This window comes from Amblyraja radiata, chromosome 13 (genome assembly GCF_010909765.2).
Source record: "Amblyraja radiata isolate CabotCenter1 chromosome 13, sAmbRad1.1.pri, whole genome shotgun sequence".
Taxonomy (NCBI): Eukaryota; Metazoa; Chordata; class Chondrichthyes; order Rajiformes; family Rajidae; genus Amblyraja; species Amblyraja radiata.
Window position 1 is genome coordinate 16,731,426 of NC_045968.1, and position 13,418 is coordinate 16,744,843.

Genomic DNA, 13,418 nt, shown 5'->3' on the forward strand with positions numbered 1-13,418 from the left:
TTGAAGAATAACGGGGTTAGCCATTTAGAACTGAGATGAGGAAACACTTTTTCTCACAGAGAGTTGTGAGTTTGTGGAATTCTCTACCTCAGACGGCGGTGGAGGCCGGTTCTCTGGATACTTTCTAGAGAGAGCTAGAAAGGGCTCTTAAAGATAGCGGAGTCAGGGGATATGGGGAGAAGGCAGGAATGGGATACTGATTGGGGATGATCAGCCATGATCACGTTGAATGGCGGTGCTGGCTTGAAGGGCCGAATGGTCCACTCCTGCACCTATTGTCTATTGTCTATTGTCTATATTTTTGCTGAGTTACTCCAGTGTGCGCAGTTCCTTCCAACCCGTAATAAATCACTTATTGAATAACCATGGCAATTCCCATCAGCTTTGGTCGCTCAGTGCAGAATGACACACAGTAGGTAGTTGGTTCGAATGACACAGATTGCAACCACTGTGATTGTGATTAGATCAAAATGAGTCACAGCTTTAAACATTGCGTTCAGAAACTGCTCTGTCTAAAAGTGTGGATCAATCTTGCCTTTCATCGGCTTGCTGTGTGCAGTCGTTTTCATACTTGACAGATATGAATCATCGCCTTGGTGCCGAACTAATAACTAATATATACACATCAATATTTCAACTTTATAACTTCAATAACAAGATTGAAAGCAGGAACTCCGACCCACCTTGTTCATGCCAACCAAGTCGGCATATTGGGCTAATTATAAGTTAGGTTCATAAGCAGAATTAGGCCATTCGGCCCATCAATTCTACTCCGCCATTCAATCATGGTTGATCCGTCTCTCCCCATTCTCCTGCCTTCTCCCCCTAACCCCTGACACCCACACTAATCAAGAATCTATCTATCCCTGCCTTAAAAATATCCACTGACTTGGCCTCCACAGCCATCTGTGGCAATGAATTCCACTGATTCACCACCCTCTGACTAAAGAAATTCCTCCTCAACTTTCTAAAGGTGCGTCCTTTAATTCTCAGACTGAGCCCTCTGGTCCTAGACTCTCCCATTAGTGGAAACATCCTCTCCACATCCACTCTATCCAGGCCTTTCACTATTCTGTAAGTTTCAATGAGGTGTCCCCTCATCCTTCTAAACTCCAGCGAGTACAGGCCCAGTGCTGTCAAACGCTCATCATATGTTAACCCACTCATTCATGGGATCATTCTTGTAAACCTCCTCTGGACCCTCTCCAGAGCCAACACATCCTTCCTCAGATATGGTGCCCATAACTGCTCACAATTTGCATTTGCCTGCATTTGGCCTTTACATTTCTTTTTAAAGTCCTGGGAGCACAGGAGGCCGAGGGATGGTGCGAGAGCAGTGTCTTAAATCACGAGGGGATTGCAGTGGGACTATCATTACTTGCTGCAAAGTAACCTCGCAGACTGAAGAGTGAATCAAAGAATCCATCAAACCAAAGATAGACACAAAATTCTGGAAGGTAGATAAAAATGTTGGAGAAACTCAGCAGGTGAGGCAGCATCTATGGAACGAAGGAATAGGTGACGTTTCTTGGGCAAAACGTCACCTATTCCTTCGCTCCATAGATGCTTCCGGGTCTCGACCCGAATCGTCACCTATTCCTTCGCTCCATAGATGCTTCCGGGTCTCGACCTGAAACGTCACCTATTCCTTCGCTCCATAGATGCTTCCGGGTCTCGACCCGAATCGTCACCTATTCCTTCGCTCCATAGGTGCTGCCTCACCTGCTGAGTTTCAATCCAGCATTTTTTTCCACCTTCGATTTTTCCAGCATCTGCAGTTCTTTCTTAAACACAAAAAAATCAGGAGAAACTCAGCAGGACAGGCAGCATCTCTGGAGAGAAGGAATGAATGGGGTGACTTTTTGGGTCTCGACCCATTCCTTCTCTCCAGAGATGCTGCCTGTCCCGCTGAGTGACTCCAGCTTTTTGTGTCTATCTTCAGTGTAAACCAGCATCTGCAGTCCCTTCCTGCACAAGCCGTCAAAGTGGGCAGTTTGCAGTTCCCCATCTCCAATAAACTGAGGGGCCGCTCTGCTGAACGTAACGTTCATCTTTTCCTGGGTTTTACCGTAGATAAGATAACATTCTGTGCCTCTGAATGGGCAAATTATGAAAAGTCTACAAAAGCAATGGACTGTGAGACAAATCAGTAATGGCCCGGAACGGAATTAAACTTAATGACCAGCTCAGTCTTCGTCAATCCATATTCTCCATCAGTGAACGAATGCACGAGAGGACACATATGATTCATATCTCTTCCTTCCTTCAGTACATTATTTTCACGATACGATTGCTATCATTTCAGCTTCTGTTGACCCCTGTTCCACAACGGTGGGCATGATGTAAGGCTGTATTCTCTCCCACAGAAGGCAGTGGAGGCCAATTCACTGGATGTTTTCAAGAGAGAGTTAGATGTAGCTCTTAGGGCTAACAGAATCCAGGGATATGGGGAGAAGGCAGGAACGGGGTACTGATTTTGGATGATCAGCCATGATCACATTGAATGGCGGTGCTTCGGTACCAAATATGTGTTAACATAGAAACATAGAAACATAGAAAATAGGTGCAGGAGTAGGCCATTCGGCCCTTCGAGCCTGCACCGCCATTCAATATGATCATGGCTGATCATCCAACTCAAGTTCAAGTTCAAGTGAGTTTATTGTCATGTGTCCCTGTATAGGACAATGAAATTCTTGCTTTGCTTAAGCACACAGAAAATAGTAGACATTTACTACAAAACAGATAAATGTGTCCATATACCATGATATAAATATATACACACATGAATAAATAAACTGATAGTGCAAATAACAGAAAGTGGTTGGTAATAATCAGAGTTTTGTCCGAGCCAGGTTTAATAGCCTGATGGCTGAGGGGAAGTAGCTATTCCTGAACCTGGTTGTTGCAGTCTTCAGGCTCCTGTACCTTCCACCTGAAGGTAGCAGGGAGATGAGTGTGTGGCCAGGATGGTGTGGGTCTTTGATGATACTGCCAGCCTTTTTGAGGCAGCGACTGCGATAAATCCCCTCAATGGAAGGAAGGTCAGAGCCGATGATGGACTGGGCAGTGTTTACTACTTTTTGTAGTCTTTTCCTTTCCAGGGCGCTCAAATTGCCGAACCAAGCCACGATGCAACCGGTCAGCATGCTCTCTACTGTGCACCTGTAGAAGTTAGAGAGAGTCTTCCTTGACAATCCGACTCTCCGTAATCTTCTCAGGAAGTAGAGGCGCTGATGTGCTTTTTTGATGATTGCATTAGTGTTCTCGGACCAGGAAAGATCTTCAGAGATGTGCACGCCCAGGAATTTGAAGCTCTTGACCCTTTCAACCATCGACCCGTTGATATAAATGGGGCTGTGGGTCCCCCTCCTACTCCTTCCAAAGTCCACAATCAGTTCCTTGGTTTTGCTGGTGTTGAGGGCCAGGTTATTGTGCTGGCACCATATGGACAGTTGCTCTTCTGTACTCTGACTCATCCCCATCAGTGATACGCCCCACAATAGTGGTGTCGTCAGTGAACTTGATGATGGAGTTCGCACTGTGGTTCGCTACGCAGTCATGGGTATAGAATGAGTACAGCAGGGGGCTGAGCACGCAGCCTTGAGGTGCTCCCGTGCTGATTGTTATTGAGGCTGACACATTTCCACCAATACGAACAGACTGTGGTCTGTGGACGAGGAAGTCAAGGATCCAGTTGCAGAGGGATGCGCAGAGACCCAGTTCTGCGAGTTTGGTAACCAGTTTGGAGGGGATGATTGTGTTAAATGCCGAGCTGTAATCAATGAATAACAGCCTGACATATGAGTTTTTGTTGTCCAAGTGGTATCCTGTACCTGCCTTCTCTCCATACCCTCTGATCCCTTTAGCCACAAGGGCCACATCTAACTCCCTCTTAAATATAGCCAATGAACTGGCCTCAACTACCTTCTGTGGCAGAGAATTCCAGAGATTCACCACTCTCTGTGTGAAAAATGTTTTCCTCATCTCGGTCCTAAAAGATTTCCCCTTTATCCTTAAACTGTGACCTCTTGTTCTGGACTTCCTCAACATCGGGAACAATCTTCCTGCATCTAGCCTGTCCAACCCCAAGAATTTTGTAAGAATTTTGTGTTATTTGGATCCAGGGAAAACTTAAAGATTACATATGAATGAAAAAAGAGAGAATATGGTTGGCCGACATAATATTAAACAATTGGTGTGTAAAAATGGAAACCTAAGTGTAGATTGGCTATTTCGCACTAGCCAATTATAGTGCTTGTTAGTAGAAGCTCCGCCTAGTATGTGCTTTATAGTATCAAGAGCTCGCTTACGTTGGTTAATAGCAGTAGCAGCTCGGAGCTGTAACGTATGCAGATCCATGCTGGAAGTGATTTAATAAACATGTGTTGTATCTTCATGTGTGTTCCAGTCGAATCATCACATGGTGTCAGAAGTGGGATTGAGTTGAAGCTGAATGTCTTTGGCACAGTCAAGTACTCTCTTCAGATTGGCGTCATGCTCGGCCAGGTCGCGACTGTAGACGAGAATATCATCAACACTGATGGCGCATGGGTACTCTGCAAACAATTATTCCATAATGCGCTGGAAAAAACCTCACTAGCGGAGTGGATGCCGAAGGGCATTCTTAGAAATTTGTAGCGGCCAAACGGGGTGCTGAACGTAGTGAGGTTGGACGAGTCCGGGTCGAGTGGAATCCGCCAAAAAGAGCTTTTGGCATCCAGGACTGAGAATACTGCTGCGTTGCCAATCCGTGTGGTGACTTCTTCTGTCGTTCGCATTGGGTAATGTGGGCGTTTGATGGCAGTGTTAAGATCTCTGGGGTTGATGCAGATATAGGGATCTTCTCCTTGTTTTTCTTAGTTGCAACCACCATGACGGAAACCCAGTTGGACGGGTCAGTAACTTCAGCAATAACAGACCATGCGCTGGTGTTCAGTGTGTATTCTGCCACGCATGGCATATTGGACACCATGTGGCGCTCGGACCACAGGAGTGACTTTGGGATCCACGGTAATATGATATGTGACAGGTAACTTGCCAAGTTTATCGTTAAACAGGTCTTTGTGTTGAGAGAGTAGCTGCTGAGTGGGTTCATCAGTGAGGCAGAGTTTGTGGACAGTGTGGCCAAAGTACACCCCAGGCCTAGATCGTGGCATGCATTGATACCGAGCAAGTTCACCAGCCAAGCCTTCAAAAACTTTGTGAAACAACGGGACTTCCAACACGTTACCAGCAGTCCCGAGTTCCCGCAGTCCAACGGACTCGCCGAATACACCGTTCGGAGTGCAAAACAATTCATGGAACGATCATACCTTACCAAATCTGACGTGTACCTGGACTCCCCCAACATCAGTAACATGTTTCCTGGCTCTAGCGTGTCCAAACCCTTAATAATCTTATATGTTTCAAAAAGATATCCTCTCATCCTTCTAAACTCCAGAGTATACAAGCCCAGCCGCTCTCAGCATATGACAGTCCCGACGTCCCGGGAATTAACCTCGTGAACCTACGCTGCACTCCCCTCAATAGCAAGAATGTCCTTCCTCAAATTTGGAGACCAAAACTGCACACAATACTCCAGGTGTGGTCTCACTGGGGCCCTGTACAACTGCAGGAGGACCTGTTTGCTCCTATACTCAGCTCCTCTTGTTATGAAGGCCAACATGCCATTCGCTTTCTTCACTGCCTGCTGCATGCTTACTTTCCTCACACACTCATAGAAACATAGACATAGAACATAGACATAGACAAAGAAACATAGAAAATAGGTGCAGGTGGAGGCCATTCGGCCCTTCGAGCCAGCACCGCCATTCATTGTGGTCATAGCTGATCGTCCGGGGGGAGAGAGAGACCGCTTCCCGGAGCTCCCGCAACGCGACTTCTCCAGCCCGTGTCGCGGGGTTGGAACGACCCGGAGCGGGGACGTACATCACCCGGCACGGCTTCATGGCCGTGGGACATTCCAGCGCCCGCCGGGGGCTCCAACACTGTGACTTTTAGACCAGGAGCGGGGCCGTAAATCGCCCGGCACGGCCTAAAATGGCCGTGGGACTTATCATCGCCCGCCTGGGGCTTGGATATCGGGAGAGAAATGGAGAACAGGGGAGAGAAAAGACTTTGCCTTCCATCACAGTGGGTTCACAGTGATGGATGTTTGTGTGAATTAAATTGTGTGTATGTCTGTAGGAAATTGTCTTTGTTTGTATGGCTGTGGAAACGGAATTTCGTTTGAGCCTCACTGAGGCTCAAATGACAATAAATAAATGGTATTGTATTGGAACATCTTTACTCCTGAACTCAAATTCCTCATCAACAAGTGTACATGCCTTTCGCATTCCTAAAATGTTTCCTCCACCCGTTTGTCTGCTCTCAGCGAATAGGACGCAACGGAGTCTCTTGATCTTTAACACGCCCTCTCTGGCATCTGAACCAACAACTAGAGAGCGGTCCTGACCTCCCATCTACCTCGTTGAAGACCGTTGGGTTATCTTTAATCGGACTTTACTGGACTTTATCTTGCACTAAACATTATTCCCTTTATCATGTATCTATCTGTACACTGTGGACGGCTCGATTGTCGATTGTCTGAAGAAGGGTTTCGGCCCGAAACGTTGTCTATTTCCTTCGCTCCAAAGATGCTGCTGCACCCGTTGAGTTTCTCCAGCACTGTTGTCTACCTTCGATTGTAATCATGCATTGTCTTTCTGCTGACTGGTTAACACGCAACAAAAAGCTTTTCACTGTACCTCGGTACACGTGACATTAAACCACACTAAACACTCACTGTTTATAAAACATACTGCGTGTTTCTGTATTCGGAACCAAAGTCGATGGCTTTCCATTTTCCACGCTATAATGGACCCTCTGTGTAAAACACTTTTCCCGCACATTCCCTTTAGACACTTCCCCCTCTCACCTTAAACCTCTGCCTCCAGTCCTCGACCTTTCCACTCTGGGGTGAACACTCTAACAAGGGGCAAAGGTCGGGATTAATGGCCACAGCTGTATGGTGAGAGGGGCAAAGTGTAAAGAGGACGTGCTGGGCAAGTCTGTTTCAACGCACAATGTGGCCGTGGGCCTGGAGCATGCTGCCAGGGGTGGTGGTGGAGGCAGATACGATAGTGGTGTTTAAGGGGCTTTTGGATATAAACAATAGACAAGAGACAATAGGTGCAGGAGTAGGCCATTCAGCCCTTCGAGCCAACATCGCCATTCAATGTGATCATGGCTGATCATCCCCAATCAGTACCCCGTTCCTGCCTTCTCCCCATATCCCCTGACTCCGCTATCTTTAAGAGCCCTATCTAGCTCTCTCTTGAAAGCATACAGAGAACCGGCCTCCACCGCCCACTGAGGCAGAGAATTCCACAGACTCACAACTCTCTGTGATAAAAAGTGTTTCCTCGTCTCCGTTCTAAATGGCTTACCCCTTATTCTTAAACTGTGGCCCCTGGTTCTGGACTCCCCCAACATCGGGAACATGTTTCCTGCCTCTAGCGTGTCCAAACCCATAATAATCTTATATGTTTCAATAAGATACCCTCTCATCCTTCTAAACTCCAGAGTATACAAGCCCAGCTGCTCCATTCTCTCAGCATATAGCAGTTCCGCCATCCTGGGAATTAACCTTGTGAACCTACGCGGCACTCCCTCAATAGCAAGAATATGCAGTGAATGGAGGGATATGGATCATGTGCAGGAGATCAGTTTAACTTGGCTTCATGTTCGGCACGGACATTGTGGGCTGAAGGGCCTGTGATGTTCTATGTTCCATCTACCATATCTATGCCTCTCATCAAAACCGTGACCTCCAGGTTCAAGAACAGCTTCTTCCCAGCAACACCGCACAACACTAACCTCAGCAACTGGGATCTTCCCTCTGGAGACTTTCACGAGAGAGCTAGATAGGGCTCTTAAAGATAGCGGCGTCAGGGGATATGGGGAGAAGGCAGGAACGGGGTACTGATTGGGGATGATCAGCCATGATCATAGTGAATGGCGGTGCTGGCTCGAAGGGCTCAAAGAGATTGCTTCTGATAGATAGCCCCCTAGTTTCAACCCCAGCATCGCCACATACCTGCAATGTACTGAAAAACACCAGCGATAGTAAGTTATAGAAGTAGTATTAGGCCATTCGGCCCATCGAGTCTACTCCGCCATTCAATCATGGCTGATCTCTGCCTCCCAATCCCATTCTCCTGCCTTCTCACCATAACCCTTGACACCCGCTCCAATCAAGAACTTGTCTATCTCTGCCTTAAAGATATCCACCGACTTGGCCTCCACAGCCCTCTGTGGCGATGAGTTCCACTGATAACAGCAAGTCACAGATTAGTGAAACTCCAGCTGAGACGTCTTGAATAAAGGCAGAATTTAGTCACCGTGTAAATAAACAAGATTCCCATTGCCACCCCGACTGTGTTGGTGGGATCGTCACTAAGGATGCATTTCTAGTGAAAATCATGGGAATGGGTAACTGCGCGGATGTATATGCAGTCCTGCCTGCCTGAAAGCTGTACAACTGGTTTAGAACTGGTGCATGTTTGGATATTATGGGCTAGCTCTGATTGTTGACAAGTGTTTATATTGCAGACTTATAGTGGGCAATTTCCATTGGCTCTGGCCGAGAGTCGTGCAGAGCAGCAGTTAAATAAGACAGTTCTATTCACTGACTTTAATTACTAACTGCTTGCTCAGCAAATTTGCTCAGCACTGTGTAAAGATGGGTCCTGACCCGAAACATTATATGTGTGTGTGTGTGTGTGTGTGTGTGTGTGTGTGTGTGTGTGTGTGTGTGTGTGTGTGTGTGTGTGTGTGTGTGTGTGTGTGTGTGTGTGTGTGTGTGTGTGTGTGTGTGTGGCAGCATCTGTGGAGAACATGGATAGGTGACGTTTCGGATCAGGAGCCTCTTCATACTCTAAAACATCACTTGTGCATTTCCCTCCAGAGATGCTGCCTGACCCCTTGAGTTCTCCAGCATGTTCTCTCTCGTTGTCATTAGTGACATTAAACAATTGCTCAATGCTTTGGAGGAAGCAAATGGGTTAATGCAGTTACACATAGAATAAAAGCACCTTTATCTTGTGACATATTAACTCATGGATATGACACACAGATATACATGAACAGTGTGATTAAAATCAGCAAACTGTTCTCCCTGTGACCTACGTGGGTTTTCTCCGGGTGCTCCGGTTTCCTCCCACACTCCAAAGACGTGCAGGTTTGTGGGTTAATTGGCTCTGATAAAGATTGTAAATTCTCCCTAGTGTCTAGGATGGTGTTAGTGTAGGCACGGACTTGTTGGGCCGAAGGGCCTGTTTCCACGCTGTACCTCTACACTAAGCTAAATCCCAAAGACGTGCGGGTTTGTAGGTTAATCGGCCCCTCTGTAAATTGCCCCCTAGTGTGTAGGGAGTGGATGGGAAAGTGGGATAGCGTGAACAGGTGACCGATGGCCAGCATGAAATCAGTGGGCCGAAGGGCCTGTTTCCGTGCTGCATCTCCAAACTAACCTAAACAATCCAGACCCACACCGGGTAACATGAGAGATGCCCAACATAAAGGAACAAACTATAACACTTTACAAGACATATCTAAACTTCCTTCTCTCCATGCCCGTCCCGCTGAGTTACTCCAGCGTTTTGTGTCTATCTTCGGTGTAAACCGGCATCTGCAGTTCCTTCCTAGACGTGTAAACTTTGAGCCAGGAATACTGATCAGGAAGCAATAGATGAAGACATTGACTAAATCTCCATTGCAATCACTCGTCTTGGTATCAATTGAAAGCGTGGACGGTCTTTAGGCTAAACAAAAATGCTGGAGAAACTCAGTGGGTGAGGCAGCATCTATGGAGCAAAGGAATAGGTAATGTTTACGGTCGAGGCCCTTCTTCAGACTGAAGAAGTCTGAAGAAGGGGCTGAAGAACGGTCTCGACCTGAAACGTCACCTATTCCTTCGCTCCATAGATGCTGCCTCACCCGCTAAGTTTCTCCAGCATTTTTGTCTACCTTTGATTTTTCCAGCATCTGCAGTTCTTTCTTAAACACAGGGTCTTTAGGCTGAGATGTTGCCTGTGTTTCACCAGAGGTGTATGCAGGTTAGTACACACACAGTGCTTTCAACACCTTCTGTTTTGATGTCGAACGCTTTTGGTCTCCATGTGATTTCACCCACAACAAACAACAGGGGATGCTTGCTCACACCAACTTGGAATAGTCATATCTTATTCAACATATTGTTTCTAATCAAACACTTCCACCAAGCTAAAGTAAACAGTCTTTTGTTATCAACGCCTTTTTCCGTTATTGGGTTTTGATTTTCTCAAGACAAGAAGTATAAAGTATAATGCAGTCATGCATGCTTCACTAGATTGACTTGGGCTTCGCCTGCTATCCTTAATATCTTCCTCTAAGACACACACATTATTATTTTCATTGTATGGCTGTTCGTTAAATACCTTCATTTAACTACAAACAAACACCAGATAGGTTTCACCGCCTGTCACATTTGAGAAATCCGTGGCTAAAACAATTCCCTGTAAACACAAGGAACTGCAGATGCTGGAATCTTGAGCTAAATACAAAGTGCTGGAGTAACTCAGCGGATCAGGCAGCATCTGGGGAGAACATGGATAGGTGACGTTTCACAGAGTGCTGAAGTAACTCAGCGGGTCAGGCAGCATCTGTGGAGAACATGGATAGGTGACGTTTCACAGAGTGCTGGAGTAACTCAGCGGGTCAGGCAGCATCTGTGGAGAACATGGATAGGTGACGTTTCGGATCGGGAGCCTCTTCATACTCTAAAACATCACTTGTCCATTTCCCTCCAGAGATGCTGCCTGAACCCTTGAGTTCTCCAGCATGTTCTCTCTCGTTGTCATTAGTGACATTAAACAATTGCTCAATGCTTCGGAGGAAGCAATGGGTTAATGCAGTTGTACTCATAGAATAAAAGCACCTTTGTCTTGTGACATATGGACTCATGGATACTGGAGCATACTGGAGGATCTCAGATGATCAGGCAGCATCTTTGGAGGGAAATGAGCAAAAGACGGTTTTAGATCAGGATCCTTTTTAACATTGATTGTAGCTGTTACTTTATTGATTTCCACCAAACCATTCATTCATTTTGTAGGGAATAATTCATGGATTTTTAGAATCTTTAGTGTCATAGAGTCATACGGCATGGTATCAGGCCCTTCGGCCCAACTTGCCCATGCCGACCAGGTTGCCCCATCTACACTAGTCCCAGCTGTCTGCATTTGGCCCATATCCCTCTAAACCTGTCCTATCCATGTACCTGTCCAAATGTCCTTCTTTCATTAGTTGTTAGGATATGGGCAACTGGGTAAAACTTCTCTTTGTTATTGATCGCTCATTGTCCTTGACAAGGTGAAGATGATCCATTGCACTTACTTTTGTGGAAGTGTTTCTTTAATGTTCTCTCTCTCTCTCTCTCTCTCACTCGCTCGCTCTCTCTCTCGCTCTCCAATGCGACTTGGTTGGATGTCTGAGTGAATGTGTCTGTGAAGTTTAAGAGGTTTGTAGACAGTACATGAGAGTACAGGAAATAGGGAGCTACAGATCATCTACAGGCAGATGAGATCAGTTAAACAAGGCATCCTGTCCGGCACAAACAGTGTGGGCTGAAGGGCCTGTTCTTGTGCTGTATGTTCTGTGTTCTAAAGGAATGGTGATGTGAATCCAAGTTAGGTCGATCGGAAGAGGTGAAGGTAGACAAAAAAGCTGGAGAAACTCAGGGGGTGAGGCAGCATCAATGGAGCGAAGGAATAGGCGACATTTTGGGTCGAGACCCTTCTTCAGGCTGATGTTGGGGTGGGGGGCGGGGGGGGGGGAGAAGAAAGGAAGAGGTGGAGGCAGTGGGCTGAGGGAGAGCTGGGAAGGTGAGGGGAAGGAGGGAGAAAGCAAGGACTACCTGAAATTGGAGAAGTCAATGTTCATACCCAAGCAAAATATGAGGTGCTGCTCCGCCAATTTGCGGTGGGACAATAGATGAAAGTGTTTGCATGCCCATTGATTTTCCAGATCAACGACCATGATGCTATCAAAGCTCAGGAAGTGGGACATGGTCACCTCGGCACAGAAGCGGAGAGGCGGCTGCTGGAGATGACTATGACTCTAGCAGACGGCGGACATCCTTAGGGCAAGATAATAATAATAATAATGGATGGGATTTATATAGCGCCTTTCTAATACTAAAGGCGCTTTACATCGCATTATTCATTCACTCCTCAGTCACACTCGGTGGTGGTGAGCTACTTCTGTAGCCACAGCTGCCCTGGGGCAGACTGACGGAAGCGTGGCTGCCAATCTGCGCCTACGGCCCCTCCGACCACCACCAATCACTCACACACATTCACACACATTCACACACAGGCAAAGGTGGGTGAAGTGTCTTGCCCAAGGACACAACGACAGTATGCACTCCAAGCGCTACCTTCCGATCGCCAGCCGAACACTTAGCCCATTGTGCCATCTGTCGTCCCATGGGGACTGGAACTGTCGTCCAGATGGGGCTGGAACGTGGCGACTCTCTGCGTGCCGTTCCAGAAGAGGATCTACTGCCCTCATCTACAGTGGGATTGGACTGGACAGCGCGCAGAACAAACATTCACTGTATCTCTGGACACCTGACAACAAATAATCTGAAGAGCACAAGAACAGGCCCTTCAGCCCACAGTGCACGTGCCAAACATGATGCCGAGAAAATAAACTAGCATATTTGGAAGAGGAAAGGGATGGAACGGAAAGTTTCAAACGAGATTAGGAGGAATTTCTTGAGCCTGAGGAAGGTGAATCTGTGGAATTCATTGCCACAGACAACAGTGGCAGCCAACATTGGATATTTATAAAGTGGAGATTGAGGCTCTTAATTAGTAACGGGTTCAAAGGAGGTTGGGAGAAGGCAGGAGAATGGGGTTGAGAGGGAAAGATAGATCAGCCATGATTGAATGGCGGAGCTGATTCGATGGGCCGAATGACCCAATTCTGCTCCTATGTCTTATGAACTTATGAAAACTATTCCGATTCATAGACAATAGACAATAGGTGCAGGAGTAGGCCATTCGGCCCTTCGAGCCAGCACCGCCATTCAATATGATCATGGCTGATCATCCCCAATCAGTTCCCCGTTCCTGCCTTCTCCCCATATCCCCTGACTCCGCTATCTTTAAGAGCCCTATCTAGCTCTCTTGAAAGTATCCAGAGAACCTGCCTCCACCGCCCTCTGAGGCAGAGAATTCCACAGACTCACAAACTCTGTGTGAAAAAGTGTTTCCTCGTCTCCGTTCTAAATAGCTTACCCCTTATTCTTAAACTGTGGCCCCTGGTTCCGGACTCCCCCAACATGGGGAACATGTCTCCTGCCTCTAGCGTGTCCAATCCCTTAATAATCCTAT